Source organism: Physcomitrium patens, chromosome 3 (assembly GCF_059467195.1).
Source record: "Physcomitrium patens ecotype Gransden chromosome 3, ASM5946719v1, whole genome shotgun sequence".
NCBI classification, from domain to species: Eukaryota; Viridiplantae; Streptophyta; class Bryopsida; order Funariales; family Funariaceae; genus Physcomitrium; species Physcomitrium patens.
Window position 1 is genome coordinate 4,874,191 of NC_143412.1, and position 14,634 is coordinate 4,888,824.

The following is a 14,634-nucleotide window of genomic DNA, read 5'->3' on the forward strand; positions in this document are numbered from 1 at the left end:
ATCAAAAAAAATCATAACTTGACTAAAAATCATCTTTTTTTCTTCAAGTAGTAAAATTTCATATTTTTTATCACATCTAAATATCCAAAAAAAATACACTTTGCTTTTCTATCAAGTTTTTGATACCTTTTTTTTCATATGTGATATCAAGTAGGATAAACAAAATAGTGAGTATTTTGAAGATGAAATATTTTACTATAAAAAACTTTATATAATATCTTATTATTAAGTCTTGCAAGTATAAGGCAATTCCAAATCTTATAAGAAAAATATACTTGGTTTTTAGTTTGAAGAAATGCAAAGATACAATAATTGGAGTATTTATTAATCTATACAATTAACCATTTGGTGCCATCAAAACTAGTTATATTGAAATAACCCTGTTGATGAACTATTATATCTAAAATACTATTAACATACTTATGCTTGTCTAAAAAATATTGCCTATGGATCTTATTAATAATGCTTGATTTATATGTAGGTATTTTATCTTTTTCACCTTTTATTTTTAATTTTTCAATACTATACATTTGCTTTATCTCTTATATTATATGTATTAAAGCATGTACTAATGCTTGATCCTATTCAATAAGTATACAATTCAAAATAGATGAACTCATAACTACATCAATTTTTTCAATTTTACAATGCATAAAATAAGCTTTATTGGCTAATGTACCTTGTATGAATAAGTCATCTAAAAAAAGAATTCAATCCATTCCATTGACATTCGAATTGAATTTGCAACTTTTCTTGTATAAGATTATATTTTATAATAGAGTATCACATGCTCAAAGCACTAAATTTATGTCCTTCACAACTACAAAAATATATTTTTTTGTGGAATTTAAAATTATAAGATATATTTTATTTGAGTCTTGTGATATACTAATGCCACTATTGTAGCCTTAAAATTAAATATTTATATTTTTATTAAAATTAAGAAACTTACTCCAATCTTCTTGGATATATACATCTATTATAATATTAATACAAACATAATAACATTACAAAAATAAAAATATAATTTTTGTTTTTGAATTAAATGATGCTTCTTAGATTGAGAGAATAATAGCAACTTCAACATTTATTATACCATTGTTGATTGTTCTAAGACGCTTTGCATCACCTTGTCAATGCTTCTTATGTCTATAAGTCCTACAAGTGCTTCTAAACTCATCAATCTTGAGCTTCTATTTTTGCCATGGATGGTACTTCATCAAGACTTATTTCTTTTCTATATGCATTGTTAAAGTAAAAAATAAAGAATTAATATTTTTCTTTCTTTGCATCTCCTCTTCAAAAATTATAGATCCTACTATTTTTTTGAGATCTTTTCTTTTTTTTCAATGCAATTGATTAAACAAGTCAATTCCAAAATTTTGGTAATACAATAAGTATAAGAAATGTCATGCTTTATTTATCTATTTCACTATTGGATTCAATATCTTAATTTTTAAGATCAAAAATCTCTCTAAGAAAAGTCTTTATAGATTTTTCATTAATATATCAAAGATTGTGAAGTTTCTTTATCAAAAATATCTTAGTAATAATTCGTGAGGATTTTTGAATCTTAGCTAAAATATCCCATATCTTCTTTGCAACTTTATATTTGAATATTTGAGTTAATTACAAAGGCTTGATATTGAAGGCAATCAATACTTCTGCTTCCTTTTTGCTTGATTTCTATTTTAATTTTTTATCAATATGTATAGAAAATTCTAATGTCCTATGTACATGCATATAGAGCTTACAAATGTGTATCAAATGCTTAATAATAAATTTCCATGAGCCATATTTTTTTTTATCTATTTGATCAATGTAATAATCTATTGAAGATGATCTATTGAAGATAATGCCATTGCCAAAAATAATCAATGTTATAGCAACAAATAATAAAATTATTAAATAATAATAAATCTTATAGAAATTATAAAAAAATAATCAACAAATATTCTACAAAATATAATATTAGAAAATAGAAGTATTAAGCTAAGATGAAGAAAAAATAGCTCTTTTTTTAACACTAGTAATAGATTAATTATAGTTGAAATCAAGAATAGTAGCATCAAAATAATGCTCCAATAGCAAGGCTTTAATGGTGTTAAGACTCTGGAAATAGCAATGGTTTAATAATAGTGAGGCTTTGATAAAAATTTATTTATAGGAAAATTTCATCAAATAAATTTATTCACAAAATTCATCTAATTTTTTTATTCAAAAAATTTTATTTATAGAAGGTGTTTATCAAAGGTTCTAATATCATGTTACAAAAAATGGATCTACATTCATGTTGCAAATAAGAATATGCAAGAACAAAGAAAGGTGGTACTTTGTAGATCTTTGTTATGTATTAAATAAGTCTTAGCTTTTATTACAACTAATATTTAATAAATTCTTATATTGAAAATTCATGTCAAGGATATGAATCTTGAAAAAAGAAAATCTTCAATACCCTCTTGTGTCATTGAAGAGAACTAAAAAGTCACTCAAAAAGTGATGAAATATTAAACTAGAATAGCCATTGTTAAAAATAAAAATACTAGAAAGTCTTGAAACAAGACTAAGAACTAGAAAGGCATTGATAAGAGTGAAGAAGGTTTCACTCTTGCTTCCATGTATACTCTTAACTAAAACCTGTATAGCAATGTTGTATAGGACCTCCAAAACATGTTGACTTTGTTAGCCACATGTCTTAACTTACAAGACAAGTTTTTTATATATATATTACATAGTTAGCTTGTTCTATAAGCTACTACATGAAGTTAACTTGTTCCACAAGCTACCAATACGTGGTTAATTTTCTCATCAAGTTTCTAACCTACAAACACATCTGAAGTCAAATCCACATGTAGATAGCTTCTAAAAAGCTTCTTTAGAAGACTTTATGAAATTAATTCATATTTATCTACTTCTACTTAATCATATAAGTAACTATTGGAATAAATATATATGGCCATAACATTATCCTCTCCTCTAGGGACAAGTTCCACCAAGAGTGGTCATCATTATTTATGGATCTTTATAATTCTTCATCTTGGTTTTGATGGATGTTGTTGTCAAGGACAAAGACTTGATGAGGAAAAATATACACCAAAAGGCTATCTCGATATAATAAGTCAAAATATAAACAAATAGGTATATTAAAAGGAAACTGGAATGGCTATTGCCACAAGACAAGAAACTAAAGACTCTTGAACCTGGACTAGAAGCAAGAAAGGAGTTGACAAGAGTGAAGAGGGCTTCACTCTTGCCTCTATATATATTATCTAACTAGAAGCCATGTGGCAATGTTCTATAAGACCTCCAATATATGTTGACTTTCTAGGCCACATGCCTTTGCTTGCAAGGCAAGTTTTCTATAGATGGACCACGTAGTTAGCTTGTTCTTTAAGCTTCCAACATGCGTGGCACATGGCTAACTTGTTGACCAAGTTTCTAACCTAAAAGTCAACTATAGACTCCTATAAAGTCAAAGCAGCGTCTATGAAGCTTCTAAGAAGCTTCTCTAGAAGATATTACACAATTAACCTACTTTTACATACTTTTATCTATTCATATAGGTAATTATATGTATGTCCGTGACATTACCCCCCCTTCTAGGGACGAGTTCCACGAGGAGCGGTGATTATATATTGAGAAAATCTAATATGCGGCGAATTGTATTTGCCACATACTCTGATCTTTGTTCTCTTCGAAGATAGTTGATGGATCCTCTTAGCCATCGATAGTGTCCCATTCCAGGGCGAGAAGACCACCCTGTTATTTGATCACTGTTGAGGCCTTCATAACTTCCTCAATCTTGTCTCTTTAATAAGAGAGGTTTTCATCTTGGTTTTGATGGATGTCGTTGATGAAAAACTTTGACTTTAGCTGATGCATTTGCTAGATTCCTGGATGGCTCCCATGTGCGCTCACTAATATCATATCCGCACCAATGAACAAGATATTCCAGCTTATTTCGGCGCCGCCTTGAGTCTAATATCTCTTCCACCTCAAATTCTTCATTATTATCTACTTCTATAGGAGGCGGTGGCATTTGTCTTCTTCCTTGTATATCCACTGTCTTATATGATTCAAGAAGAGACACGTGGAATATAGGATGGATCTTCATTGACTCCGGTAGATGTAACCGATATGCAACTGGATTGATCTGTTCAGAAACAGAAAAGGGGCCAAGCCTACGATAGTCCAATTTGTCACAAGGTCGAGTGGTCTTGATATTGCGACGAAGTAGCCATACCTTATCACCCACGTTGAGTTGTGGTTGCTCTTTACGATATACATCTGCATTTATCTTTTGTCGTTCTTGAGCTTTCTTCAACTGCGCCTTCATTATTGCATGTAACTCTGACAACCGATTTGCCATATCTTCTGCTGCAGGATTATCAACTTTTGAAAAATCAAAAGTATCAAGTCGTGGATGATAGCCATAATTGGCAAAGAAAGGTGTTTGTTGCGTGGAAGAATGTACCGTATTATTATAAGCAAACTCTGCCAATGGCAGAAGGTTTGTCCAATCATCTTGTTGGTAGTTGATGGTACACCTTAAATACTGTTCCAAGACTTGGTTTACGCGCTCTGTTTGTCCATCAGTTTGAGGATGGAAAGCTGAAGATAGCTTTATGTCCACTTTTAAAATCTTGAAAAGAGTCCTCCAGAATCTCGACACAAATTGAGTTTCCCTATCCGATATGATATCTTTAGGTAATCCATGATAGCGATAGATATTATCAATGAAAAGCTTAGCTGTTTCTTCACCTGTGATAGATTTTGTACATGGCATAAAATGTGCCATCTTGGTGAAACGATCTACTATCACAAATATAGAATCATAAGATCTTGAGTTTGGAAGATCTGTGATGAAATCCATAGAAACAGAAGACCATGGTTGTTCTGGTATAGGTAATGGCTGAAGAAGTCCATAAGGTCGATGTCGAGGAATTTTTGATCTTGAACAAATATCACATGATTGTACAAAGTCTTTGACTGACTTCCACATTTGTGGCCACCAAAAATCTCTTGATATGAGTTCCAGAGTCTTATTATATCCAAAGTGCCCTGCTGCTGGAAAGTCATGACGTGCTTGAAGAACACGCAAACGTGCTTTTCCTTCTGGAACATATAGGCGTCCTTCAAAATATAATAGATTATTCTTGAACTCAAACTTAGAAGAATCATGAGACTTGGAAGAATTATTCTCGATATCATGAACAAGAGGGTCTGAGGACATACTGGACTGGATTTGCTTGAGAAAAGTTGAATCAACAGTCAATGTTGATTTCACTGCTCGGAGATGAAATTGCTCCGGTTTCAAGAGGACCGTTCTTTGTTGCTCAAAAGCTGCATCTCCTTCTTTTGGTGCAAAATAAGAACGTCTAGACAGGGCATCGGACAAACCTTGTTGTTTTCCTGGCCGATAAGTGATAATGAAGTCGAATCTTGACAAAGACATACTCCAACGAGCTTGACGACGATTCAACACGCGTGCTGACATGAAATACTCGAGGTTCTTGTGATCTGTATACACAGTGACTGGATTAGAAGCACCTTCTAGATAATGACGCCATTCTTGAAAGGAATCCACGATTGCAAGAAGTTCTTTATCGTGGATTTCATAATTGATCTCGGCTGCTGAGAATTTTCTTGAATGAAAAGCTATCGGATGAAGTTTGTCATCTGTTCCCATTTGTGATAAAACTGCACCCAAGGCAAAATCCGATGCGTCTGTTTCCATAAAAAATGCCTTGGAAAAATCAACACGATATAAGACTGGTGCAGAGACAAACGATGTCTTCAAGGCTTCAAATGCTGCTTCCGCTTCTTGATTCCATTGAAATTTATCTTTACTAGTCAAGCGTGTAAGTGGAGCTGTAACTCGTGAGAAGTCTTTGATGAAGATCCGATAGTAATTGGCAAATCCCAAGAAACATTGGACATCTCTCACAGTCTTTGGAATCTTCCAATCCATGATTGTTTGGACTTTCTTAGAATCCATCATAAGACCATCATTTGAAATGATGTATCCTAAAAAGTCAACTTGAGTAGTGTGAAATACACACTTTTCCATCTTGGCGTACAATCCTGCATCTCTGAGTTTTTGTAATACTTGACGAACATGTATTTCATGTTCTTCAACATTCTTAGAATAAATCAGGATATCGTCTAGGTAGCAGACGACAAAATTGTCTAAGAATTCACGAAATACATCATTCATGAGATGTTGAAAAGCAGTTGGTGCATTCGTGAGTCCAAAAGGCATGACATTATATTCAAAATGCCCGTACCTGGTTCGAAACGCAGTCTTCCATTCATCTCCTTCTTTGATCCGTACTAGATTATATGCTCCTCTTAGATCTATTTTTGTATAGATCTTAGCTTGATTTAACTGGTCAAGGAGTCCTGATATCAAAGGTAATGGATACCTGTTCTTGATTGTGATCTTGTTGAGTCCTCGATAGTCAACACACATTCGTAAAGATCCATCTTTTTTCTTTACGAATAAAATTGGAGCTCCTGCTGGAGATTTTGAATGGCGTATGAAATTCTTCGCTAAATTCTCGTCAATATATGTCTTGAGTTCAGCCAACTCATCTTGCGATAAACTGTAAATTGGTCCAAATGGTGGCTGAGTTCCTTCCTTGAGATCGATTGAACAATCGTATGGGCGATGCTCAGGAAGAATATCTGCATTCTTTTTCTCAAAAACGTCTTGATAATCCTGATATTGACTTGGAATGCCACTTGAAGTCTTTACGCTTTCAGAAATAGGTGCAGCATAAATAGCAAAAGTTGATCCTTCTTTTGCTGCGTGTATAAATGCTTTTGCACCTATAAGTGCGGGTTTTACTATACTAGACTCATGGTTTTTTACTTGATTAATAGAACTGTTACTAATGCTCCGAGGAAAATCAAGTTTACGAGAAATCCAATCTATTCGAGGATTATACTTTTCTAACCATGATAAGCCTAAAATTACTGGATTAGAGGGAGATCTAATTATATTAAAAATTACGCAACTACTATGACCATTTATTACTACATCTACAGGAAGTGTTTCGTGAGTTACATCTCCAGAAGACAACGGACGACCATCTATGACTTCTACGTGTACAGGTTTAGTTTTTTGTATTAATGATATTCTATGACATCTAGCAAATTCTTCATCTAAAAAACAAGCTGAGGCTCCTGAATCTATCAAGGCAGAGGCTTTGTAATTATTAGGTCCTAAACGCACATCTATTATAAAACAAAGAGATGGTTTTGAGGAGAGGATAGGACCTTTATTAGAAGTTGTACAAGATTCCAGCCGCACGGTCCCTATTGTAGCTGGACGTACTCGTTTTTCGACATACTGTCTTCTTTGACAGCCGTACTCCTCATTTTGTAGTTACGTCGCTTCTTTGGACAATGTTGAGCAGTGTGCTTAGGTTCTCCACAATATAAGCACAATCCTTCTTGTCGACGACGAGACTTTTCTTGCTCAGTAAGAGGTTTGAAACGTACCGCATCAATTTGCATATCCTCTACTTCCGAAGGTATGTGTTGAGGAGACGTCGGTGTTGCCATTGAATTGTAGTAACGTTGAGGCCCACTTGTGCGACTCTCGGATCGAAATTCAAAAAGTCGATTGTCGCACTTCACAGCAAAGTCAATTGCTTGACTCAATGTTTGAGGATCAGGTAAATTAAGCATCAATTTCTTTACCTCATATTGTAATCCGTAGAGAAATTGACTCACAAGTGCGGCATCATCCCACTTGATATCAGTTGCAAGTTGTCGAAATTGCGAAGCATATAATGTTACTGATCGATTGCCTTGTCGCAAAATACGGATCTTGTTGGTTGCAACACGAATTGCATCATGTTCTCCAAACATGGATCAAAACTCCGCCAAAAAAGCCTCCAGATTATCCAATATTGGATCTCGTCGTTCAAGAAAAGATGAAAACCATGACAATGCTGAACCTGAAAGAAGTGTACCAATGAATCTTACTTGTGACCCTGGAGTTGGATAGCTCTGGGGTTGAAGTTCAATCACTAGTTGGACCTGATTGATGAATCCTCGAAACTTGGATCTGGTACCATCAAACTTCTCGGGCAAGGCAACTCTCGGTTCTCTAACACTCGAAGGGTGTTCCATTCTGGGAGAAGGGACATGGTTTGGTGCAGATGTTGAAGCAGCCCCAATCATCTCTATATCTTCACTTCCTACCATTCTTGTTGCTCCTTGTGGTGGTAAATTGAGTTGATGCATCGCAAGCATTAACTCCCTCAATTGTTCTTGCATCTGTGCCATTGCACTCTTCATTTCAACAAGCTCTGCCATAGTAGCACTTAGAAAAGAGAAGATGTCTAACAACGCTCAAAATAAATAGAAGAGAGGAATTGATAACAAAGAAAATACTAAGAACAATATCAGTTTAAAAGAGGGTAATCCGCAACTTCTAATGCGCTTATGTCTTATCAAGAAAAAGGGGTAATCCACTCTTAATCAAGAAAAGACAAAGCTCTGATATTGTAAGTGTACTCTTGTCAATCTGTCAAGGACAAAGACTCGATGAGGAAAAATATACACCAAAAGGCTATCTCGATATAATAAGTCAAAATATAAACAAATAGGTATATTAAAAGGAAACTGGAATGGCTATTGCCACAAGACAAGAAACTAAAGACTCTTGAACCTGGACTAGAAGCAAGAAAGGAGTTGACAAGAGTGAAGAGGGCTTCACTCTTGCCTCTATATATATTATCTAACTAGAAGCCACGTGGCAATGTTCTATAAGACCTCCAATATATGTTGACTTTCTAGGCCACATGCCTTTGCTTGCAAGGCAAGTTTTCTATGGATGGACCACGTAGTTAGCTTGTTCTTTAAGCTTCCAACATGCGTGGCACATGGCTAACTTGTTGACCAAGTTTCTAACCTAAAAGTCAACTATAGACTCCTATAAAGTCAAAGCAGCGTCTATGAAGCTTCTAAGAAGCTTCTCTAGAAGATATTATACAATTAACCTACTTTTACATACTTTTATCTATTCATATAGGTAATTATATATATGTCCGTGATAGTTGTTGATAAAAGACCTCAAATTTCTTTGTTGCATTTGCAAGATTCTTTGTTGGCTTCTATATGCATTCACTAATATCATATCTATGCCAATGAAGAAGATATTTCAATCTATTTTGATGTTGCCTTGAATTTAAGACTTCTTCCATCTTGAACTCTTAATTATTATCCACTCCTATAGGAGGAGGTGGCATTTGTCTTCTTTCCAAGATATTCACTATCTTATATAGTCTAAGAAGGGACATGTGAAATATAAGGTGGATCTTTATAGACTCTAGTAGATGTAATCAATAAGCAATATAATTGATTTATTTATAGATTAAAAAAAGGTCCCAACTAACGATAGTCCAACTTATTACATAGACAAATAGTCTTGATATTGCGATGAAGTAATCATACTTTATTATCTATATTGAATTGTAGCTACTCCTTGTAATGTGCATCTGCATTAGTCTTTTGTCATTTTTGAGCTTCTTTTAATTGAGTCTTCATTGTTGAAAGTAGCTCTGACAAACAATTTGCTAAATCTTTCGCCACAAGATTATCAACTTTTGAAAAGTGAAAAGTATCAAATCATAGATGATAACTATAATTGGCAAAAAAAATATATTTATTGACTAGAAAAATGTATCAAATTATTGTATGCAAATTTTGTCAATAGCAAAAGAGATATCCAATCATCTTGATGATAATTGATAGTACACCTCAAATACTACTCCAGAAGTTAATTCATCCATTTTGTTTGTCTATCAGTTTGAGGATAAAAAGTCAAAGAGAGCTTTATATCCACCTTTAGAATCTTAAATATGATTCTCTAAAATCTTGATACAAATTGAATCTCCCTATCTAATATAATATCTTTTGGCAATCCATGATAGCAATAGATATTGTCAATAAAAAACTTAGTTATTTCTTCACTTGAAATAGATTTTGTATATGGTACAAATATATCATTTTGGTGAAGCAATCTTTGGTTATGAATATAGTGATATGAACCTGAGAAGGAAAGATCTGTGATAAAATCCATAGAAACAAAAGACCATAGTTGTTCTAGAACTGATAACGGTTAAAGAAGTCCATAAGATCGATGGCGAGGAGTTTTGGATCTTGAAAAAATATCACGTGATTGTATAGTCTTTGATTGCCTTCCACATTTGAAGCCACTAAAAATCTCTTGATATTAGCTTCAAAGTCTTATTGTATCCTAAATATCTGACTGTTGAAAAATCATGACAAACTTGAAGGACATGTAATCATGCCTCGTCTTCTAGAACATTTAGGTGATCTTCAAAATATAGTAGGTTGTTCTTGAATTCAAATTTTGAAGTATCATAGGACTTAAAAGAAGTATTCTTAATATCATGAGCAAAAGGATCAAAGGACATATTTGATTGAATTTGCTTGAAAAAGGTTGAATGAATGGTCAATGCTGATTTTATTGCTCAAAGATGAATATGCTTAGGCTTCAAGAAAATCATTCTTTGTTGATCAAAAGATACATCTCCTTCTTTTGGTACAAGATAAGAATATTTAGAAATGGCTTCTAATAGACCTTCTTATTTTTGAGGTCGATAAATGATCTTGAAATCAAATCTTGATAATGACATGCTCCAACAGACTTGGTGATGATTCAAAATATGTGCTGACATGAAATACTTGAGTTTCTTGTGATATGTATATATTATGACTGGACTTGAAGCACCTTCTAGATAATGATGTCATTCTTGAAATGAATCCATAATTACAAGAAGTTCTTTGTTGTAGATCTCATAGTTAATCTCAGTTGCTGAAAATTTCCTGAAATGGAAAGCTACTACATAGAGTTTGTGATCTATTCCCATTTGTGACAATACTACATCCAAGACAAAGTCTGATGCATCTGTTTTTGTAAAGAATACCTTAGAAAAGTTGATGCGATACAAAGTTAATGCAGAAATAAGTTCTTTCTTTAAAGTGATAAATAGTATTTTGGCTTCTTTATTCCATTTGAGTTTGTCTTCAGAAGTCAAATGTGTAAGTGGAGCTGCAACTTGAGAAAAGTTTTTGATGAAGATTTGGTAGTAATTAACAAAGTCCAAAAAGTATTGCATATCTTGTATTGTTCTTGGAATCTTTCAATCTATAATAGTTTGGACCTTCTTAAGATCCATCATAAGACCTTTGTTCAAAATGATGTATCCTAAAAAATCAACTTGAATAGTATGGAATACACACTTTTTCAACTTGGCATATAATCTTGCATTTTTAAGTTTTTGTAATACGTGACTAACATGAAGTTTATATTCTTTTATGTTCTTAGAATAAATTAGAATTTTGTCTAAATAAAAAATAATAAAATCATCCACTATTGATATCATTGTAGATTTTGGTATAGATCTTTACTTGATTGAATTGGTCAAGAAGTCTTGAAATGAGTGACAAAGAATACCTATTTTTGATGGTAATCTTATTCAGTCCTCAATAATCCATACACATCTATAGAGATCTATCTTTCTTCTTCACAACTAAGATAGGAGCTCTGGCTCGACGTTTAAAATGGCATATAAAGTTCTTTGCCAAGTTTATATCAATATACTCCTTTAATGTAACCAACTCATTCTGTAATAAACTATAGATTAGTCCAAATGGTAGTTGAGTTCCTTCTTGCAAATCAATTAAACAATCATAAGATGGATGCTTTGGAAGAATATCTGTATTCTTCTTTTCAAAAACGTCTTGGAATTCTTAACATTGGCTAGGAATATCACTTGACATTTTGGATATAGTATATATAGCAAAAGATGATCCTTCTTTTATAACATGCATGAAAGCTCTTGTACCTACTAGTAAAGATTTGGATATACTAGACTTATGTACTTCTATTTCACTAACCCAATCCTAGATCATACTACCAAAAAAGTTAAAATTATGAGAAATCTTATCTATTTGAGGATTATATTTTTCTAGCCATGATAAACTTAAAATAATTGAATTAGATAGAAATCTTATTATATTAAATATTACTATGTTATAATGATCTTTAATTACTACATCTATAGGAACAGTCTCATGGATAATATTTTGAGAAGACAATGAATAACCATCTATAACTTCTACATGTATGGATTTAGTTTTCTTGACTAAAGGTATTTTTTAATTTTTGACAAAATCTTTGTCTATAAAATAGGCTGAGGCTCTTGAATATAATAAAGCAAAGACTTTAAGATTTTTAGGTCCTAAATACACATCTATTGTAAAACAAGATGAGGGGTCTAATGAGAGAATAGGACCTTAATTAGGTGTTGCACATGATTCTACTTGTACAGTCTCTATTATAGTTGGAAAAACTTATTTTTTGATACATTATCTTCTTTGGTAATTGTGCTTCTCATTTTATAATTACATTGCTTCTTTTGATAATATTAAGCAGTGTGCTTAGCTTCTCTATAATATAAACACAAATCCTCTTGGCAATGTCAAGTCTTTTCCTGCTACAAGAGAGATTTAAAACTTATCATATCAATTTGCATTGGTTCTAGCCTTAATGAATATGTTTTAAAAAACTTGAGAGTTGCCACTATTACTTGACTTATTCCTCTCTAGCCAAGTCTTTGTTCTTGACACCTTTAAAATAATTGATTGTTGCATACAATGGCTTGAGCAATAAATTATTCGAAAGATTTTTCTTTCAACATTGTTAATAACAAAACTTTGATGCTATCCTTTAACTTATATCAAAATTGATTGATTAGTGCTTTGTCATTCCAGTCTATGTTGCAAGCAAGGTTTTGGAATTTAGCAGCATATAAGATGGCTATTTGCGATCCTTATCATAAAGATAAGAGTTTGGTCTCTATTACTCATTCTCAATCATTTTTTTTGAATGTAGCCATAAATAATTTTAAGAATGAATTTAAATCATAAAGAAGTCGTGAATTATTTTCTATCAAAGATGCAAATAAAAAAAAAGTACTTTCAAATAGAAATGGGCTTATGAAGCTGACTTGAATAAATCCATGTGCATATTGGAAAGGATATAACCTTAAGTAGAGCTTAATTTCTTATAAAAACCCTCAAAATTTTAATCTTGTTCCATCAAAATTCTTGAACATATTAATTCTTGCCTCTCTTGAGCTTGTAGAAGTAAGACCCCTTGAATTTGGTTACGAGGCTGATCAACTTGTTTCTCTTAACTGCACAACTTCTTGACGTAGACTTTGAACTTTTTTCATAGGTATAGAAGTAGTGCTCCCATAGTTGACATTGGTGATGCATAAAATTTTTGTCCTAAGAGTGCTAACAAACTTGTAAAGATCCACAATAGTTACAAATCTATTCTCACTTCCACCAGGAATAGCATCCATAATCTTTCCTTCCATAGACAATTCAAACAAATCCAAAAAGTTAAATTAGAGGAGGATAATCTACAACCTCTAATAAAAATTTCCTCAAAGAAGGATAATCCACTCTCGTTAAGGAAAAGATTGGTATTAGAAAGTAAGATTTTTTATTTAAAGATAGATAGTCTGTAACCTTCAAAATACAACAATAGAAGTGAGGTGATCTACTCACTTCTAAAACAAGAAAGAAATAGTATATTAACACTCTTGTTAAACTGTCAAGGATGTAAAACTTGAAGAAAGAAAATCCTCAATATACTCTTGTGTCATTGAAGAGAACTAAAAAGTCACTCAAAAGATGATGTAATATTAAACTACAATGGCTATTGCTAAAAACAAAAAGACTAAAAAGTCTTAAAATAAGACTAAGGACTAAAAAAGCATTGACAAGAGTGAAGAAGACTTTACTCTTAACTAAGAGCTACATGGCGATGTCCTATAGGACCTTCAAAACGTGTTGACTTTGCTAGCCACATGTCTTAACTTGTAAGGCAAGTTTTCTATGTATGCGCCACAAGCTACTATACGGAATTAACTTGTTCCACAAGCTATCAATACAAGGTTAACTTGTTCACCATATTTCTAACCTATAAACACATCTAAAGTCAAATCTGCATCTATGAAGCTTTTAGGAAGCTTTTCTAAAAGACTTCATGAAATTAATCTATATTTTCCTATTTCTACTTAATCGTATAAGTAATTATTGGGATAAATGTATATGGTCGTGACAATTTAGTATGTTCCTTTATCAAACTCCTTATGTATTATCTATCATCACCAACTTAAAGCTCCATAATTGTAATTCTATGAAAATGCTACTCCTACAAAACCTACAGTTCAAAAAAGATATAATATTATTACCTACCAATTCTCACTTATATCAAAAAAATTGTTGAAAATTTTAATTTTTTTTACAAATATCAAATGGAATATTGCTTTTGTTATCAATTTGGTATCTCACTTCACCAAAAGACCGCAAATTGTTCATTTGCAAATAATAAAGTCAATTGTATAATATATCAAGGACATTCTTGATTATAGACTATTTTATTGACAAGCCATCACATTTGATCTTCACTATCAAATGACCAAAGGGCTATAAAAATATCTCATAATCCCATATTTTATTCCAAGATAGAGTATTTTGAAATATATTTGTATTTTTTGAGAGACATAATTGAAAAAA